Below are 17,016 nucleotides of genomic sequence, written 5' to 3'. Positions count from 1 at the left end.
CTGTAAACAAAACATTTTTGGATTTTTTAAAAAAAAATGACTAAGAACATAATCAAAAAAGTTTTGATCAGAAAAGAGACTTGGTGGAGAATCCATTAGAAAAGGGGGAAACCACTATGTGGGGCATGTGATGTGGTGTGGAAAACAGAACAGAGGTGACAAGCTTGGAGGAGTCTGGACTCCCCCCGGGAAAGCCTCCTATAGACGGACAGGACCCCGTTTTGGTCAGTTGGTGGCGTTTAGTGGTGAGTCGTCCTGGGCCCTGGTAAGGTTGTTTTGTACCTTGGTTCTAAGATTCAAGATTTCTAAAATGCACATGTTAATTATTCTGTAGTTTTCACTACACACACACACACACACACACACACACACACACACACTCCAAAAATTTTTTTTGTTGTTTAGTAAAAGAAAAAAATAAAGATTCCCTTTGAAACTCATTATCTACCTTGAACCAGAAAAAATCTAATAATACCATCAAGGATCTGTTGCTCCTTAGGTCCTGAGGTCCCCGTTCTGGGGCTAGGCGACAGGAGCCCCTTTCTCTGGCTTTACTCGCCAAAGGTATGAGCTTTCGTAGAACAGATCCTTGTACACAGCTGGAACCTAAATCCCAATGGCGGGGGTCTGCCGTGGTTTGTCCCCACCGCAGGGCCATCACTGTGTGGCTATGACTGGCCTTCAGCAGCCAGCTTTCCGTGAGTGCAGGCGCTGCTTTGTGGGCATTTGAGTTACTCTTCCCGTTCTGGGCTACATCAGTCACTCTGAGGAGGGATGGCTCTCGCGTCCCTGTTGACACAGTGAAACCCAGGGAAAACAGGGAGTTTCAAACAGGGAAACCCAGGTCCCTGCCAGCACGGGGCAGCCATCTGTTCATGTCCAAACCTGAACTGCATTTGGCCCACACCCACTTCTCAAGGTGGTGTCCAGTGGTGGGAAAGAAAGGTCGACTTCGCCCCTTTTTTTTCTTTTGGCGCTAGAGACAAGCCCTTCCTTACTTCAGGTTCACTGCTATAGAAAGCCTGTTTGTCTTTTTCTCTCAGTGGTTGAGCTGGTAGTATTCCTCCCCTTCTCTGCCCACATCATGCTCTGAGCCAAATTCTTCAAAGAAGAGAAAGACGTTGGCAGACTCAGTAAAACTTAACATTTCCAGAGTGTTAGAGGCGGGATACGGTCGAACGGCAGCTGTGGCGTAGAATCCCCTGCTGGACCCGTTTCTGTTCAAGATGGGGAATAGACCAGTGCCTTTGGGAACAGAAGCAGGACCCTCTGCTTCCACCCCTTCTGGCCCGAGTGGGAAGAGCTGGCTCAGCAATGTCTAAAATCCTTGGCTACTGCGGTTGGTCGAGCCCCAGACTCCGCGGAACGTTTTTGGCTGTTTGCAATAGCACGGTGAGTCATGCATTTCACGAGCATTTTTTAAAAAGGGGAAACACCTCCCTATTTGAAATGTGACTCTCAAGTGAAAAGAGACAGTGTCAAAACACCAAACAATTCCTCCACTCCTGGGTTCCTTTCATTCTTCCTGATTGAGTCTCTTTTGAAGACTAGTTTTAACTGTTTGAAGCCTGAAACCCAATCCAGTTGTAAAGCAAGAAGCCAAGTTCTCTTTGTGCTTGCCTATGAACAAACAAATTACCACCTCCCCTAATCTAAGGATCAGGTCCCAGGACAAAAGAAACACAACTAGCTTTGCAGATTTAGATAGAAATGCGCTGAACCTGAGCTTTAAAAAAGAAAAGAAAAAAAAGAGGAAAACTGACTTGGCCTGTACTTTGTGATGTGCTGACCTGGAGATGGATGGAATGCAGCTCTCCACCACCTTGTTGTTTTTAGCCCCACATGCCTAATACCTAATACAGTCACTTTTCCATCGGGGCTTCTCCCTTTGGGTTTGAGTCTTTCCATAACCATCCAGGGCTCCTAGAGCGTGTAGAGAGTTGTGTCACATGTGCATTCCCCTCACAAGGAAAAGTCCTCGGGTTTCCAGGGCTCATATTCTGCTTGGGCTGTCCTGTCTGACCCTAAGTCAATCTCTGCATCCTTGCTCTTACATCTAACTGAGGATGAGAACTTTCTCCACAGAGAAAGAAGAGCAAGATCCAGTCAGATGTGGTACCGGCTGTTTTGGGTTAGATGATTCAGCTCATTTTTGTGGATTTCCCAAGATGCTTTCTGAAACTCTGTTGAAAATATCTGTGTGATCTTGTAACAAATTAAACAAAAGGCAAACCACCAAGTGTCTGCCTGTTTGAACAGCATAACCACAAAAACCCTGATTCACCGGGCCCTACTGTGGAGGAGGAGAAGCCAGGGATGATCATCAGTTAAATTCTAACTTCCTCAAATGCCAGCTCACCGCAGCCCTCTCTGGGGCGTATTGGAAGCTGGAGGGAGGGTTGGTTACATTTTAATAGCCCCCAGGACCACTCCACTATGTCTTTATATTCACACGCCTCCTCGGCTGACTGTACCCAGATGCACTGTTTGGCCAGCTTCAGTTTTAAACGGATTGGGAGGTGGAGGGATGTGTGCTTGTTTTTTTATTTTGCTTTAATTTTAGGAGCCAAACATCATTTTATATACATTTTCCTTGATTAAAAAATGATTCCTACATTTTGTTGCAGTCTGTTTTCTTCCCGGCAGCACACACCCACATTTCTTCGCCAGCTTACTCACTGAGCAAAACAATAAGCGCCAAATCTGTTTTTCACCAGCCAGGCTTTTCCCAGCACACTTCATGCAGATGGAATTTCTAGCACACCCACTCATTATGCCCTTCTTGTTGATGTTGATGTTGTCGTTGGGTGTTTTCCTTGGTCTGAAGAGGACGGATGCGCCATGCTCTCTCTTATCTCTCGGGGAACCATCACAACAAAGAAACGTCTATTTCCAAGATGCACAGCCCTGCCCAACCCAGTGATGTGGTTTATCCAGCCATCACGCCTAAGACACAAATTCGCTCATTCACACACACAACTTCCTTTTCTGCACAATAATTACCTTCCTCCCCACTGGGGAGGTGATTCCCCAGTGTCTGGGAGATGTCCTGTCCTACAGGGTGAGTTCTGAAATGTGTGATTCTGCGAAGAACCACAATGACAATACTCTTTGCTTGTTCTTGTGAAAGTTGTTTTGTTGCTGCTCTTGATATCACTATTCCTCTTCAGAAACAGGAATTTCAGCCTTTAGAGAATTCCCAAGTTAGAAGGAATGCACAGACTCGGAAAACTTTAGCGCACACACTGAGAGAGGCGGAGCACCATGTGTTTTGCCAAAAACCATCTAGAATTTCCTGTTTTCCAAGTCTAGGATGTAACTTTACCTTTTTGGGTCAAGTTTTCCATGTTCCTGGAAATATGGAGCTTTCTATTTCTGACTTCTCTAAGGATTTATGAAAGACATTCAGCGGGCTTCTTATAAAAACTACATAGTGCTTTTTTTTCTTTTTTTTAAATTGAGGTATAGTTGATTTACAGTATTATATAAGTTTCTGGTGTACAACATAGTGATTCACAATTTTTAAAGGTTATATACTCCATTTCTAGTCATTATCAAATCTTGCCTATATTACCTGTGCTGTACAATATATCCTTGTAGCTTATTTATTTTATGAATAGTAGTTTGTGTCTGTTATTCTCCTACCCCTATATTGCCCCTTCTCCTTCCCTCTCCCCACTGGTAACCACTAGTTTGTTCTCTATATCTGTGAGTCTTTTTCTTTTTTGTTATATTCACTAGTTTGTTTTATTTTTTAGATTCCACATATAAATGATATCATACAGTATTTGTCTTTCTCTGTCTGACTTATTTCAGTTAGCATAATATCCTCCAAGTTCATCCATGTTGTTGCAAACAGTAAAATTTCATTTCTTTTTATAGCTGAGTAGTATTCCATTGTGTATATATACCACATCTTCTTTATCCAGTCATCTGTTGATGGACACTTAGGTTGCTTCTGTATTTTGGCTGTTGTAAATAGTGCTGCTATGAACATTGGGGTGCATATATCTTTTTGAATTAATGTTTTCCTTTTCTTTGGATATATCCCCAGGAGTGGAATTGCTGAATCATATGGTAGTTCTGTTTTTAGTTTTCTGAGGAACCTCCATACTTTTCTCCATAGTGGCTGCACCAATTTACATTCCCACCAACAGTGTAGGGGGGTTCCCTTTTCTCCACACCCTCTTCAGCATTTGTTATTTGTGGACTTTATAATGATGGCCATTCTGGCAAGTATGAGGTGGTGTCTCATTGTGGTTTTGATTTGCATTTCTCTAATATCTAGTGATGTTGAGCATCTTTTCATGTGCCTGTTGGCCATCTGTATGTCTTCTTTGGAATAATGTCTATTCTGTTCTTCTGCCCATTTTTAAATCAGGTTGTTTGTTTTTTTGATGTTGAGTTGTATGAGCTGTTTACATATATTGGATATTAACCCTTTATCTGTCATATCATTTGCAAATATTTTCTCCCATTCACTAGATTGTCTTTTCATTTTGTTGATGGTTTCCTTTGCTGTGTAAAGGCTTTTAAGTTTAATCGGGTCCCATTTGTTTATTTTTGTTTTGTTTCCTTTGCCTTAGTAGACAGATCCAAAAAAATATTAATACTATTTATATCAAAGAGTGAGAGTATTCTGCCTATGTTTTCTTCTAGGAATTTTATGGTTTCTGGTTTTACATTTAGATCTTTTATCCATTTTGAGTTTATCTTTGTGTATGGTGTTAGAGAATGTCCTAATTTCATTCTTTTACATGTAGCTGTCCAGTTTTCCCAGCACTGATTATGGAACAGACTACCTTTCCTCCATTGTATATTCTTGCCTCCTTTGTTGTAGATCAATTGACCATAAGTGTGTGGGTTTATTTCTGGGCTCTCTATTCTGTTCCATTGATTTATGTGTCTGTTTTTGTGCCAGTACCATGCTGTTTTGATTACTGTAACTTTGTAGTGTAGTCTGAAGTCATGGAGAGTGATACCTCCAGCTCTTTTCTTCTTTCTCAAGATTTGTTTGGCTATTTGGGGTCTTTTACGCTGTGCTTTTTAAATACAATTCTTTGTGAGCTGGACTCACTGGATCTGAAACTATATGCACTCAGTTTCCCTTTAACTATTTATCTCTTTATCATGAAGGGGGAAAAACCACCAAAAAGTGTATAAAGAATTTCATTTTATTGTTGAATGTAGGAAAATAATTTCTGACATTTAATAGTCTGTGAACAGCTAAAAAGTTATATTAAATATCTTATATTTAAAATGACTTAAGTCAATAGAAACCTAAATATCTTAATTTTCATTTCATATGGTCTTCAGCCATGTACAAATGCTAGAATATATAATCACATACCTACTATGTAATATAATGCTTTAGTAGTCATAGAGGGAAAACAGCAAACAAGTGGTTATTTTTATATATTTAAGAGCAAAGTCTCTAATGGCTCCTCAAAGATTTATATATATATATAGTTAGTTAGTTGTCTCTGAATACAGAAACAAATGCAAACACAGACTCTCACTGACATAAAATTGAATGCTATAGAAACTCCCAAAGAAGTTGGTCTCAAGTCTGAAATCTGCTTACTTCTTCTTTCAAATCCCCAAGGAAGTTAGTACTAAAATTAGTTGAAATATATAGCCTTATGAGCAAGACCATCTACTCTAGAAATTTCCTCCATCAAACTTAGAATCTAAAATAGAAACACTGTATGCTTTCCTTGATAAGTCACCCTATAATTTTTCTGGAAAATGCTCAGACGTGTCACCTATTGTTATAGCAGCATAGTCCTGTGAAAGATGAAGATACTCTTCTGGCTACCTCCCTGCTTAAAAACAGAGGAGATGCAAATACTCTGTGGCAATGCTGTTAGCTGGAGTGACCCTGAATTTTCCCATTTGTGTTCTATCATTCTTATCTCCTGTGCAGATTCTAGTGTAGGCTTTAATTGGCTTTTACAAGGCCCTCTATTTATATACATTCATGTCTGCCCTGTTGAGTTTCTGTTCCTGAAGTTTGTTTAATGCTGAAGTTAATTTTTTACAAGCAACATTGAAAAAGACTTCCTGCCTTGAAATTAGCAGCTGCTGCAAGCTCTACTCACGGGCCAGTGGCAGCTCCTTTTCTCTCAGTGGACTTCTGTCTGGTGGCAGCTTCTAAGTGTCGGATTGCCTTCTATCTGTGTGACCAAGAGAAAGTTTGTCAGGAAGAGGTTGTTAAAAATGCATATCAGCTTGATAGTCATAAGACTATAATATTCATAATGTCATTTTGCTGATGACAGAAACTTAGAATTTGAAAAGTAAATCTTTGCTAACTTTTGAACGCATCCCATACTAGTCAGATAAACAAACCAATCCAAGTTAACTCCAGAGCTCAACTGTCATTACAGTCTTCCTGCTGCTTAGAAAAAGATGGTGGGTTAAGCAAACTGTAAAGCCGGTGTGGAACAGGAGGAGGAATATTCCTCTGAGTGGGCATGAAGGACAGTAAAGTAAATGAGTGATTATGTGCTGATCTTTAATTAGCTCTTCTTTCCAAGCAGACGCAGAAATTCATTTGTGAAGTTTCTATGTGTCACCCTTTCCTTCTTGATGAGATTTTAATAATCATTTGTCTTAACAAAGCCTGGAAAGGTGTTGAAAGAAACAAATGGGCTAATGGCTGTGAAAGCACTTTTGGGAGAAGCTATATAAATACAGTACTGTAACCATCTATTTGTGAGATTGGGGAGGGAGTGACTGGTTTCACGTGTCTGGAAATACCTTCACTTAGAATTTTGTGTCCGAGCTACTGATCACTTCTGATCATTAAACACACACATGTGGGGCTTCCTTGGTGGCGCAGTGGTTGAGAATCTGCCTGCCAATGCAGGGGACACGGGTTCGAGCCCTGGTCTGGGAAGATCCCACATGCCGCGGAGCAACTGGGCCTGTGAGCCACAACTACTGAGCCTGCGCGTCTGGAGCCTGTGCTCCGCAACAAGAGAGGCCGCGATAGTGAGAGGCCCGCGCACCACGATGAAGAGTGGCCCCCACTTGCCACAACTAGAGAAAGCCCTCGCACAGAAACGAAGACCCAACACAACCAAAAATAAATAAATAAATAAGCCTACACCTTTAAAAAAAAAAAAAAGTAGAAAACAAAGAGTTACTGAATAATGACATAATTTAAAAAAAAACACACACACATGTGCACGAACACATACAGTACGCACGCAATTAAGAAATACTTTTCAGAAAAAGATAAAATCATTACTCTACACTGATTGAAAGAGAATCATGTTAAAGAATTTATGTAGGGACTTCCCTGGTGACGCAGTGGTTGAGAATCCACCTGCCAACGCAGGGGACATGGGTTCGATCCCTGGTCCAGGAAGATCCCACATGCCTCGGAACAACTAAGCCCATGCGCCACAACTATTGAGCCTGCGCTCTAGGGCCTGAGAGCCACAACTACTGAGCCCGCACGCCTCAACTACTGAAGCCTGTGTGCCTAGACCCCATGCCCCGCAACAAGAGAAGCCGCCGCGATGAGAAACCCGTGCACTGCAATGAAGAGTAACTCCTGCTCGCCGCAACTAGAGAGAGCCGGCATGCAGCAACGTAGACCCAATGCAGCCAATAAATAAATAAATAAATAAGAATTTATGTAACTCATATGCTGTGAGGGAACCAGGCAGATGTGACAACCCATTCAAAGGAACAGTCTAAACAGCAGAAATGCACATGGAATAAGGGAAGGTTGAGATCTATTGGAAGTGGGCACAAGACTGGAGAGGATAGGGGGGGAAGGAAGCCAGTTAAATCACTACCAGAAAGGAAAGAATTTGCATATAATCAGTTACTTCTAACTTACAAAAAATTACAAAAAACCTCAGACAATGCACAGAGTTAGAATCTGATAACCCTGAAGGATGTGCTCTATAAGGATGTGCTCTATAAGATACAAAACTTTCTCGACACACACAAGAATATAGATTCTTTACATCAGGGACTGGCAAACTCAGGCACATGGGCCAAATCCAGTGCAGAGACTGTTTTCGTAAATAATGTTTTATTGGCAGCCAGCCATGTCTGCTCATTTATGTCCTATCTGAGGCTGCTTTTGGTGCCACAGCACATTTGGGCAGTTTCTACTGAGACTGTCTGGCCCACAAAGCCTAAGATATTTCCTGTTTGACCCTTTATGGAAAAACTTTGCCGGCCCTTGCTTTATATTAATACACAGAATTCTAGACCATATTTAGCTAATTGTGCATTTATTTCTTAGTTAAAGTGTATCCAGACATTCTTCTTTGCAGTGGAGTTTTGCCTCCAATAAACCAAAAGTTTGTGATTGTCATTAAACATAATAAGCTGCCACCAACTCTTTTTATTATATCTTGAATTTTGCTAAATGTTTTAGTTTTAACAAGTTGGCAAACAAAGATATTGCTGTCTAAGATCTTTGGAGATATTAGTCTAACTGTGGGATCTCTTCTATGAAGGGCATATTTAGGTAATTCATCAGTCTTGGATGGCATAAATTATATGCCTTCAAGTGTATGGAACACATTTGAGTGATAGCATTTATGTTATCTTCATCATCCTTGTATTCTTCATTTTAATCAACTTTATATTCTGCCACAAGACAGAATATAGAAGTCTAAAATCTCTAAAAAAGATGTCACCCAAATTACAAAGGTCAGAGCGGATGCTCTTGGGGCATCTGAGAAACTGTTCCACATTTCTCCAAGATCACTCCTAATCAATACAACTTACTTGTAATAGGGTGGGCTAGTTGCTATAACAAGCAACCCTAAAATAAATATAAATAATATCCCGAAATATGTAATAGCTTCAACACAGAAAGTAGCATAAGAACACACAGAACTAAGTCAGTGAGTGTGTTCATAGTTGTCCAACTTCTACACAAAGACTGCCATCTTTCGCGTGTAGCTTCTAAGGTCATCCTTTGACCATCCTCATTTTTTCAAAAGGGAAAAGAGTGTGGAGGGGCCTCAGGGGAGGGTCTTATGGGTACAGTTCTGCTCGTATTCCTTACTAAACTACACTAGTATGGATGCCTCTGACTGAAAGATGGGCTAGAAAATGTGGTCCCAACTAAGGGCAGCTCCTAATGTGGGTGGGGAGTAAGGACGGACGCTATTAGTGATGCTCTCACTTCTGCCTCTGCACCCCCGGTACAGGCAGTTCTCCTGGCTCCCAAAGCCGTTTCCAGCTTACCCAATAAAGCTTGAGATTTCTGTAACAGCAACATGATGTCTCCAACTCTGCAATTAGCAATACTGATTTTAAAATACAAACATGCCTGAAGAGGAGAGACAATGATAGGAAATAATTCTCATCATGGTGCAAATAACTTATTTTAGCTTTGTGTTTTGATGTGATTCCATGGATTTAAAGGGGAAGAAAGAAATGCTGGGAGACAATTCTTTGTGCACCCCTTCTGTTTTTGCATGCCCTGTGAGCATTTGTTCTGGACGCTCTTGATGGATGTTTGTAGAGTGAAGAGCTTTGGGAGACAGTGACAATGTCTCTCTCTGAGAAAGGGGCAAGTTTGCTTACAGGAGCACGGACGGGATCCCCCTCTGGAGCACAGGGCAGGCATGCCCCTTATGAAAGATTAGGGATTCCAAGCTTTGGGTTCCACTCTTGTAACCCAACTGTGCTGGTTAATCTTATGTTTGGACCTGACTAGCCATGTACTGTCCATTTTAAATATCATTTCTGAGTGTGTCTATGAGGGTGTTTCTGGAAGGGATTGGCATTTTAATTCAAAGACTGAGTAGAGTAGATGGTCCTCCCCGATGTGGGTGGACACCATCCAATCCACTGAGGGTCTGAAGAGAACAAAAGGCACAGGAAGGAGAAATTCACCCCTTGTATCCTGCCTGACTGATTGAGTTGGGACCTGCCCTCTCATCTTCTTCTGACCTTGGACTGGGACTGGGACTTACACCATTAGTTCCCTGGTTCTCGTGCCTTCGGACTCAGACTGTCACACCCCCGGCTCTCCTGGGTCTCCAGCTTGCAGACAGCAGATGGTGGGCTTCTCAGCCTGCACAATCACACAAGCCTATTTCTATAATAAATCTATCATCTATCTACCTGTCTATTGATATAGATGATATACATACAGATATGGATATAGATACCACCTATTAGAGAACCCTGACTAATCCAGCAACCTGATGCATGTGCCTGTATCACCTGGCCCACTTCATGGTGCTCCATGGGGACTGGAACTTTAAGGAACCAGCACAGGAAAAATGGTGATATTCAGGCAACTGCAATTTCTGTGAGTAATAGATTGTCCTTTACCTCTGACCCAGGAATCTCACATCTTCTGCCTGCGCCCATGAAACTGTGGGAGGCTAACATTTTAGCTTGCAAGGAAGGTAGAATCACAGACCTTTCATAGCTTTTGACAAGAAGAAATCATCACAGAAATAGAAACAAGTGACAGAGAAAGGAGATCTTTTTTTTTTTAAATCGTTACCTAGAGCCAGACTAGCCTTGCACCAGTTTTAGGATAAATGTGCAATGAGTACATTTATTATCTGCACCCTTTCATGTAAGAGCCTAGGTCCACCTCCTTCACATAAGGGCAGAGAAGCAAACCTTGTTGCAAACATATTTCTTGCTATATATTCTTGGTTTAGAGGCAGCCAGTTATCCAAGATTACTTATTTAGACTAAGTCTATTATTTTCACATTTATATTTCTCTATTACACTTTTATATATATCAGCCACACATATGATTCCAGATGGTTCTTCAGAAGTTAATAAAATTTGCTTACCCACAATGCATCTTAACCATGGACTTACCTAAGAACGTGTAAAAATACACAGGAATACTAAAAACCTGGAATGGCTGCAGGACCACCTCTCTCCGGAAGGAAGCAAATAGCAGACCAAGATATATCGTCACGTGCCCTGAGTGTTCAGCCTTATCTGAGGAGTGGGAGCAAGATTCTAAACCAAGTTCTCAGTCCCGACAGTATCAGCTGCTGATGACATTACATCAAAAGAAGGATCTTGCTAAATGTTAAATGTGGAAATACAAACTTTGAGTAAAAAAAAAATTAAAAAGGCTGATGTCTCCAGGCCAAATACAACACATGTTATCTCACCAAGGTGACTCAGGAAAACTCGTGGGCTCCCAGTGATGGAACTGGCTTAAGGTAATAAAAGTAAAAATGGCTTCTTAGCGTCTCGTGGACTCAGTCAGTTAGTTAAATGGATTACCTGCTGGGCTTGCTTCCCTAAGAATCTACTTGATATGTGTAGGTATAAGAAAGGTCATTTTTCTATAATCAGTTTCATTGTTTTGACTCTAATCTGAAGCAAATTATCATTCTTCAGTAAAAGTGAAGAGGTTTAATCATGCAGGTACTTTCCAAAGTCAGAAACATCATATTATGCCAGCATGTAAAAATCACATTCAGCTCATGTGTCTTGGTATTTTTGGCTATACTATGGCCCTTTCCAGTTTGTGTAATCACTAGATAAGACAACTGTGAGCTTATCGTCACAGAGCCAGGACATGTGTATTTATAAATCGAAGCTATTACCATCAGTCCTGAGTAACTGAGACCGAAGCACACATCTCTCTTTCAATGAACACCCCTTTAGCATCTCCAGAAACAATGAGCATTCACCACGACAGATTCCTACCAGTGTCACCTTGAGTGGGAAATAACAACTGGAAGATGCTCAAGTTTTCCTAAGTCTACTGCCTAATTTTTGTCAAATCTAACACAGCATCGCCATTGATTAGATTGTCTGTCACTATGAAGTAGAGATTTCCCAGCAAACCTGAGAAGTACGCACTGTGGTTACCCCACGTTACCAATAGAAACAGACACAGGATGATTACCAGGTGTCAGAGACAAGACTTACATACACGTGCTTCTGCCTCCTAAGCAACAGGAGCCTGGAGCAGGGAAGAGCAGAGGACACCTCTGGAGAAACGGAACTGTGGTATTGGACAAGATGGCAGGGAAATACCAGGAAAATGGGAAAAGGTTGGGAATTTAAGCTCATAGTCATTTGCTGTCTCTGGAGTTGACAGACCCCTGACTTGCCCGATGAAGATTACCTTGTACAAAGAGAAAGTGTTGGGTCACCAGAGACTGAGAGGCTGTTCGGGCAGCCCTGGTCTGTGGCCTCACTCAGGCAATTCTTTGGGCATTTCTTCAGCGGGAGAAGCAGCATCAACCAGGCTGAATTCTTTAGGAGTTAGTGGGCTGTGGGCGAGTGCAGTATGGACAGGCACCTGATGGTCCTGTTTGGAATCAAGTCAGGAGAGTGCTGTGTCTTCAGCACCCATGAGAGCTGAGGATGGGTCCCTACAGGAGCGTCGGGTGGGCTGTCATCTTCCAGGGCCTCTCAGGGGCACCTCCCAGAGGGTGTCAGAGAAACTGGGCGGAGCCTTCAGCCAGGGGAGCTCTTGAGTAACTAGATGTGTGAATGCACTTCGGGAGTAAAGAAGCGGCATGTTAAGTTGGAGGTTTCAAGCTCAGGAATTACAGAACTGCAGCCTGGTACTCAGTGAAACTGCCTCGTGTACTTGGAAAATGACGTACGATGCAGGAAGGTGACAGGTTGAAAGTAAAGAGCAAATACCATAGTGGCAGGTGACAACAAGGTGAGGGAGAAGCCTGGTGTTTGGTGCCTGCTTCCTCTCTGGAAAGAGCTGTGGGGTTTGAGTCTGAGGCAGGGTGGTGAGCACAGGAGTCACAGGAAACACAAACGCACATCACCTAATGGCAGAGGGACAAGGCAGAAGGAGACTGGGACCGATCCCCGTTCAGGGCTTTCAAGTCTCAGAACTGGCCATGATTTAGGGAGTCATGGTGTGGCATCCTGTCAACCAGGTTGGACTGTGTTTCCCGTCACTGGAATGATCCCCTCAAGCCCGTGGGCGAGAGGAAGAGATGCCCCGAGACACAGTACCCTTGCGGAGCCGTCAGGGCATGTACATGGTCCAGTGCTGCCAGCACATGGTTCTCAGGCTCTACAGCTTCTTTGTTAATGTAGCTCTCTTGCATTTCTTAAATCCATTTTCTTTCTTTAAATTAAAAATAAAAGTCTAGTTCAGATGTGAATAGCTTAGTTTGTTCTAAGAATATTTTGAAAACGTTCGTCTCTAGACTTGCAGCCAGATCCAGCTTCTCCCAGGGCAACGGTTCCCTGAATGGTAAACGCCACTCTCAACCCAATTATTGAGGAAGACACACTCTCTACATTCTGCCAGAGAAGCTTAATCCCCCCTGCCAACCCCCATATGGAGATGTAAAGGAGGAAAAACAGTTGAATTTATTCAGCATCGACTTCGTACTTCACAGCGTACTACTTTCTTTTAAATATGTAGAGTATTTTAAAAGTTTCATCTCTAAAATTGGTGAGGGGGAATCAGAGCTACAAAAAAAACGAAAAGCATCTATTGAATGGCATAGAATTTTGGGGCCAAAATTTTGATTCAAAGATCTCAAGTCACTTTAAAATGTTTAGATAAGTGATTATGTTTTAAAACAATCATTTGAAGTGTTGGTGCTGTAAAACGTCAGCACTGTTGGAAAGAGTATACATATGGGGTCCTTGTGCTGCTTGGCCATGAAACAGAAGGGGAGCCGAGGGGCGTCATGGAGAAGGAAAGCTTGGCTGAGAAGCGGGAAGGATTCTCTAACCACCGCGCTGACAGTCAGAGGAACAGTCTACCTGTGGAGGTGGCCAGACCAGCTGAGCAAGCAGCTGTCAAAGATGCAGAGGGAGGTTCTTTTTCTGTTGAGTAGGAAACTGAATTACATTCACTTAAAGTTCTACTAGGTTCTGATATTTAATGCACATGTTTCATAACATACAGACGATATTACACGGCACTGCTGTGAACCTTCCACTTGAAAAGGTCCACTGCCCCCTGAGCAAAACCCTGAGATACATGTTTCAAAGTACATTTTTTGTCTGATTTTAGGAAGGTAATATAGTATATTCATCATATTTTGTATAACACCCCCAGCAGGGGCTGAGGCAGTATTCTGTTTTGAAAATACAGTATTTTTTACCTAATTGTGTTCATATTCAGAATAAATGACATATAGATTACTAGGAACATGATGTAAATTCTGGTTAGTTTTTGCTGCCATTGAGTTTGGACATGAATATAACTTTTTGTTTTGGTGTCAGGGTTGCCCATGAGTAGCCCAGGTTTTAGGTTTAGAATTAGACTTAACCAGAATTTAACCCTCACGTTCCCAGCTAGTAGCTGCGTGACCTTGGGCCAATCTTTTAATCAGTTTCCTCACAGGCAAATGGGCATTACTAATCAATGTCTGTTCAGGATATCAAGGTGGGGTTAGGAAAGGTAAGACGTGCCCCTGTATATAGCCAAGGTCCAAACCTCTGGCTGGAAGTGAAAGGTATCCTGTTGACACCGGTCAGAGGGAAACACCGAGCTCGCCAGAGGACACACTCTTTCTGGAGCCAGAGCTCTTTGAAGTAGCATTTGTGTGTTTCTTGTTCGTACACAGTACTGTGTATCTAGTTTCCTTAAATTACGTTGGATCACACGAAAGAAAGAGAAATTCGGTTTACAGATAACAGACTCCCAAACCTTTGGAAAGGAGGCCCTGGCACCTCTCTGGCTGAGTGGTCCTGCCAACACAGGCAGGGACAAGATGGCCTCAGGGCCACTTCTTTCCCCAAGTTCTAATGAATTCACCATTTCTGGCCTTCTCAGTGACAGATGGCAAATTAATAGTGATAACAGTAGTAAAATAATTATGATGAAGAAAGCAAAGATCCTCATTGGAGTGAGTTGCCAACATGACACGAATATCTCAAATAGTGGGTGTTGAATGAGGTGATTCTCTCTACACCCGTTTTCAGATTATCCTGTTAGACTTGTTTGTAAATCCCTTTCCCAAAGCTGGCTGTTTTCATTGTCCTGCAGCCATTGCTGCAGAGAAGAAAGCGCTGATCTGCAGCGGGCTGGGCTCCCTCCTGGAAGGAAGGAACAGGCCCTGCCTGGCAACCACCCACCGCAGAGAAAAGCCTGTGGCTGTTGAGATGAGGCGGGGAGCAGAGGAGCCACGGAAGCTCCCTGCAAAGCACCTTCCTGGCTGAGTCCTCTCAGCAATGCGAAACAGGCCCTGAGTGTTATTGCAGGCAAAATCCTATTTTAATCTGCCCTCCTGACTCTTGGAATGTTAAATTTAACTGCACTTTGGAAAGCTCCAGCCCTTTGATCTCCCCTCAAAGTGGGCCGGCTTAGCCTCCAAGCAGAAGCTCGACATCTTCCAGCGTGATTTTGTAAGTCAAGTATGCTAAGCATCCTCGCTGATAAATGGGAAAGCAGGTGCTCATTCCCTGGGGGTCCTGTGTCTACACGAGGGCAGGGCGGCAGGGGAGGGCGGCGGACATTGGGGGCTTCCCCAGAGAGCTCAGCGAGGACGTGGAGCGAAGCAGCAGGAATCCCTGCTCTATGTGGGCAGCCAGCGTGCCTACTGGTGGGCTCGAGCCCCTAACCAACACAGCCCAGACTCTGTGTGCCGAGAGTGACTCTGTCATATCCACAGCTCAACACATGACAGCCCGGAAAACAGCCCAAGGCGGGGGAAGGGTGGGGGTGGGGGGCATTTATGGTGCTTTTCATGGTGCAGCCTCTTCAAGTGCTCACCTCTTCGCTGGGATCGCAGACCAGCCCTGTTCTCTTGGGGCGTCGGGTGAGTTCTGAGCTAGAGTTGGCGGCCTGGAAACAGGCAGACATGGAACTGGGAGGGAGGGGGTGGGGAGAGGAGGAGGGGCAGGGGCGACCTCCTAGTATTTGGAGTGTCCTCTGGCCACTGCGCTCTGTGAGGTTCCTTCGCACGACTCCAGGCAGGTGTCACCCGGCGGAGCTTCGCTGTGGGGACCGAGCGATGTTCAAGGCCCAGCGGGTCTTTGCAAAGAGGTGCGGGAAGAAGAGCCATCCCCTGAGATGCTGCTGGAACCTGCCCGCGGCTCTTTGTTCCTCGGGATCCCAGAAAGTTAGGGCATGTGAGGATGCAGTGAGCCACCGCGCCCAGCTTCGTAAGGCTAATCCCGTTCTCCACGATGTGACTCAAGTCATGAGTTTGTGATCCTCTGAGAAAAAGTGTGTGTCTTACAGCTGTGGTTACTGTAATGACGCCATGCTCCTTTGCAGTGACTGTCACCTGAGGAACGTGCGGCACCTCCAGCATCATTAGCTCCACCACCTTGTGCCTTTGCAGTGACCACACGAGCCACGATCCATCTCAACTCTCCGCACCTCAGGGACTTCCTCGTAGGGGTTAGTGATGAACCAAGAACCTGAGCACGTTGACCTCCAGTCCCTTATTAGTCTGGGGACAGCAGTACACTGGAAAAAAAAAAAGGAGTATTATTTAAATCCAGTTTTTAAAACGATTCTATTGACATTAACAAGGTTAAGAAAAGGATGATTCATTGAGTCATCCATCTTCAGGGGGAAAGAGATGGAGACACAAGGGGAAAGTGATGGAAAAAACTAATGTGGAGGTTCGGGAAGTCTTTGTATTCCGCACACTTGTTTCATGGTTCGTTTACATTCCTGGGGAACCAGTGTACCAGACCCGGACTCGAGGCCCAAGCTCAGCATCAGGCGGCCTTCCGGTCATACTTCTCCCTCCCTTCCAAGACGTGTAGCCCCGGCTTCTGTTAACCTGAGGGCCTGCTGTGGGTCCAAAGAAAGAAAGGAAGAAAGGAGGAAAAGAAAGGGAAAGGGAGGAAGGAAAGAGAGAGAAGAAAACAGAAAGAGAAAAAAAAGGAAGGAAGGAAAGGAAGAAGGAGAAAAGGAAGAGAGGGAGAGAGGGAAGAAAAGGAAGAAGGAGGGTAGCTGAATGGCTGTGGAGAGTGTTTAAGAAGTTTGGGGGGGTGTCTGCCACTTCCTACCTGTTTGACCAAGTTATACAGCTTCTCTCTAGTCTCGGTTTCTTCATCAGTAAAATGAAAATTATAATCATTTGCTATAT

The 17,016-nt window shown here is 43.4% G+C and overlaps 2 long non-coding RNA genes across 2 annotated transcripts in view; both read right to left on the bottom strand.

The window, feature by feature from the left end:
• LOC309655269 overlaps nt 1–603 on the bottom strand; it is a 51,032-nt gene extending 50,429 nt beyond the window's left edge. The window contains exon 1 of the long non-coding RNA XR_014260734.1: nt 476–603. This is a non-coding gene — a long non-coding RNA (uncharacterized lncRNA). The remainder of the gene's footprint in view (nt 1–475) is intronic.
• Nucleotides 1–17,016, bottom strand: part of LOC309655281 — a 380,610-nt gene that overhangs the window by 168,230 nt on the left and 195,364 nt on the right. The gene's annotated exons all lie outside the window — the stretch shown is intronic.

Source organism: Balaenoptera physalus (genome assembly GCF_965194825.1).
Source record: "Balaenoptera physalus genome assembly, chromosome: 2".
NCBI classification, from domain to species: domain Eukaryota; kingdom Metazoa; phylum Chordata; class Mammalia; order Artiodactyla; family Balaenopteridae; genus Balaenoptera; species Balaenoptera physalus.
This window is presented reverse-complemented; position numbering and strand designations above follow the sequence as displayed.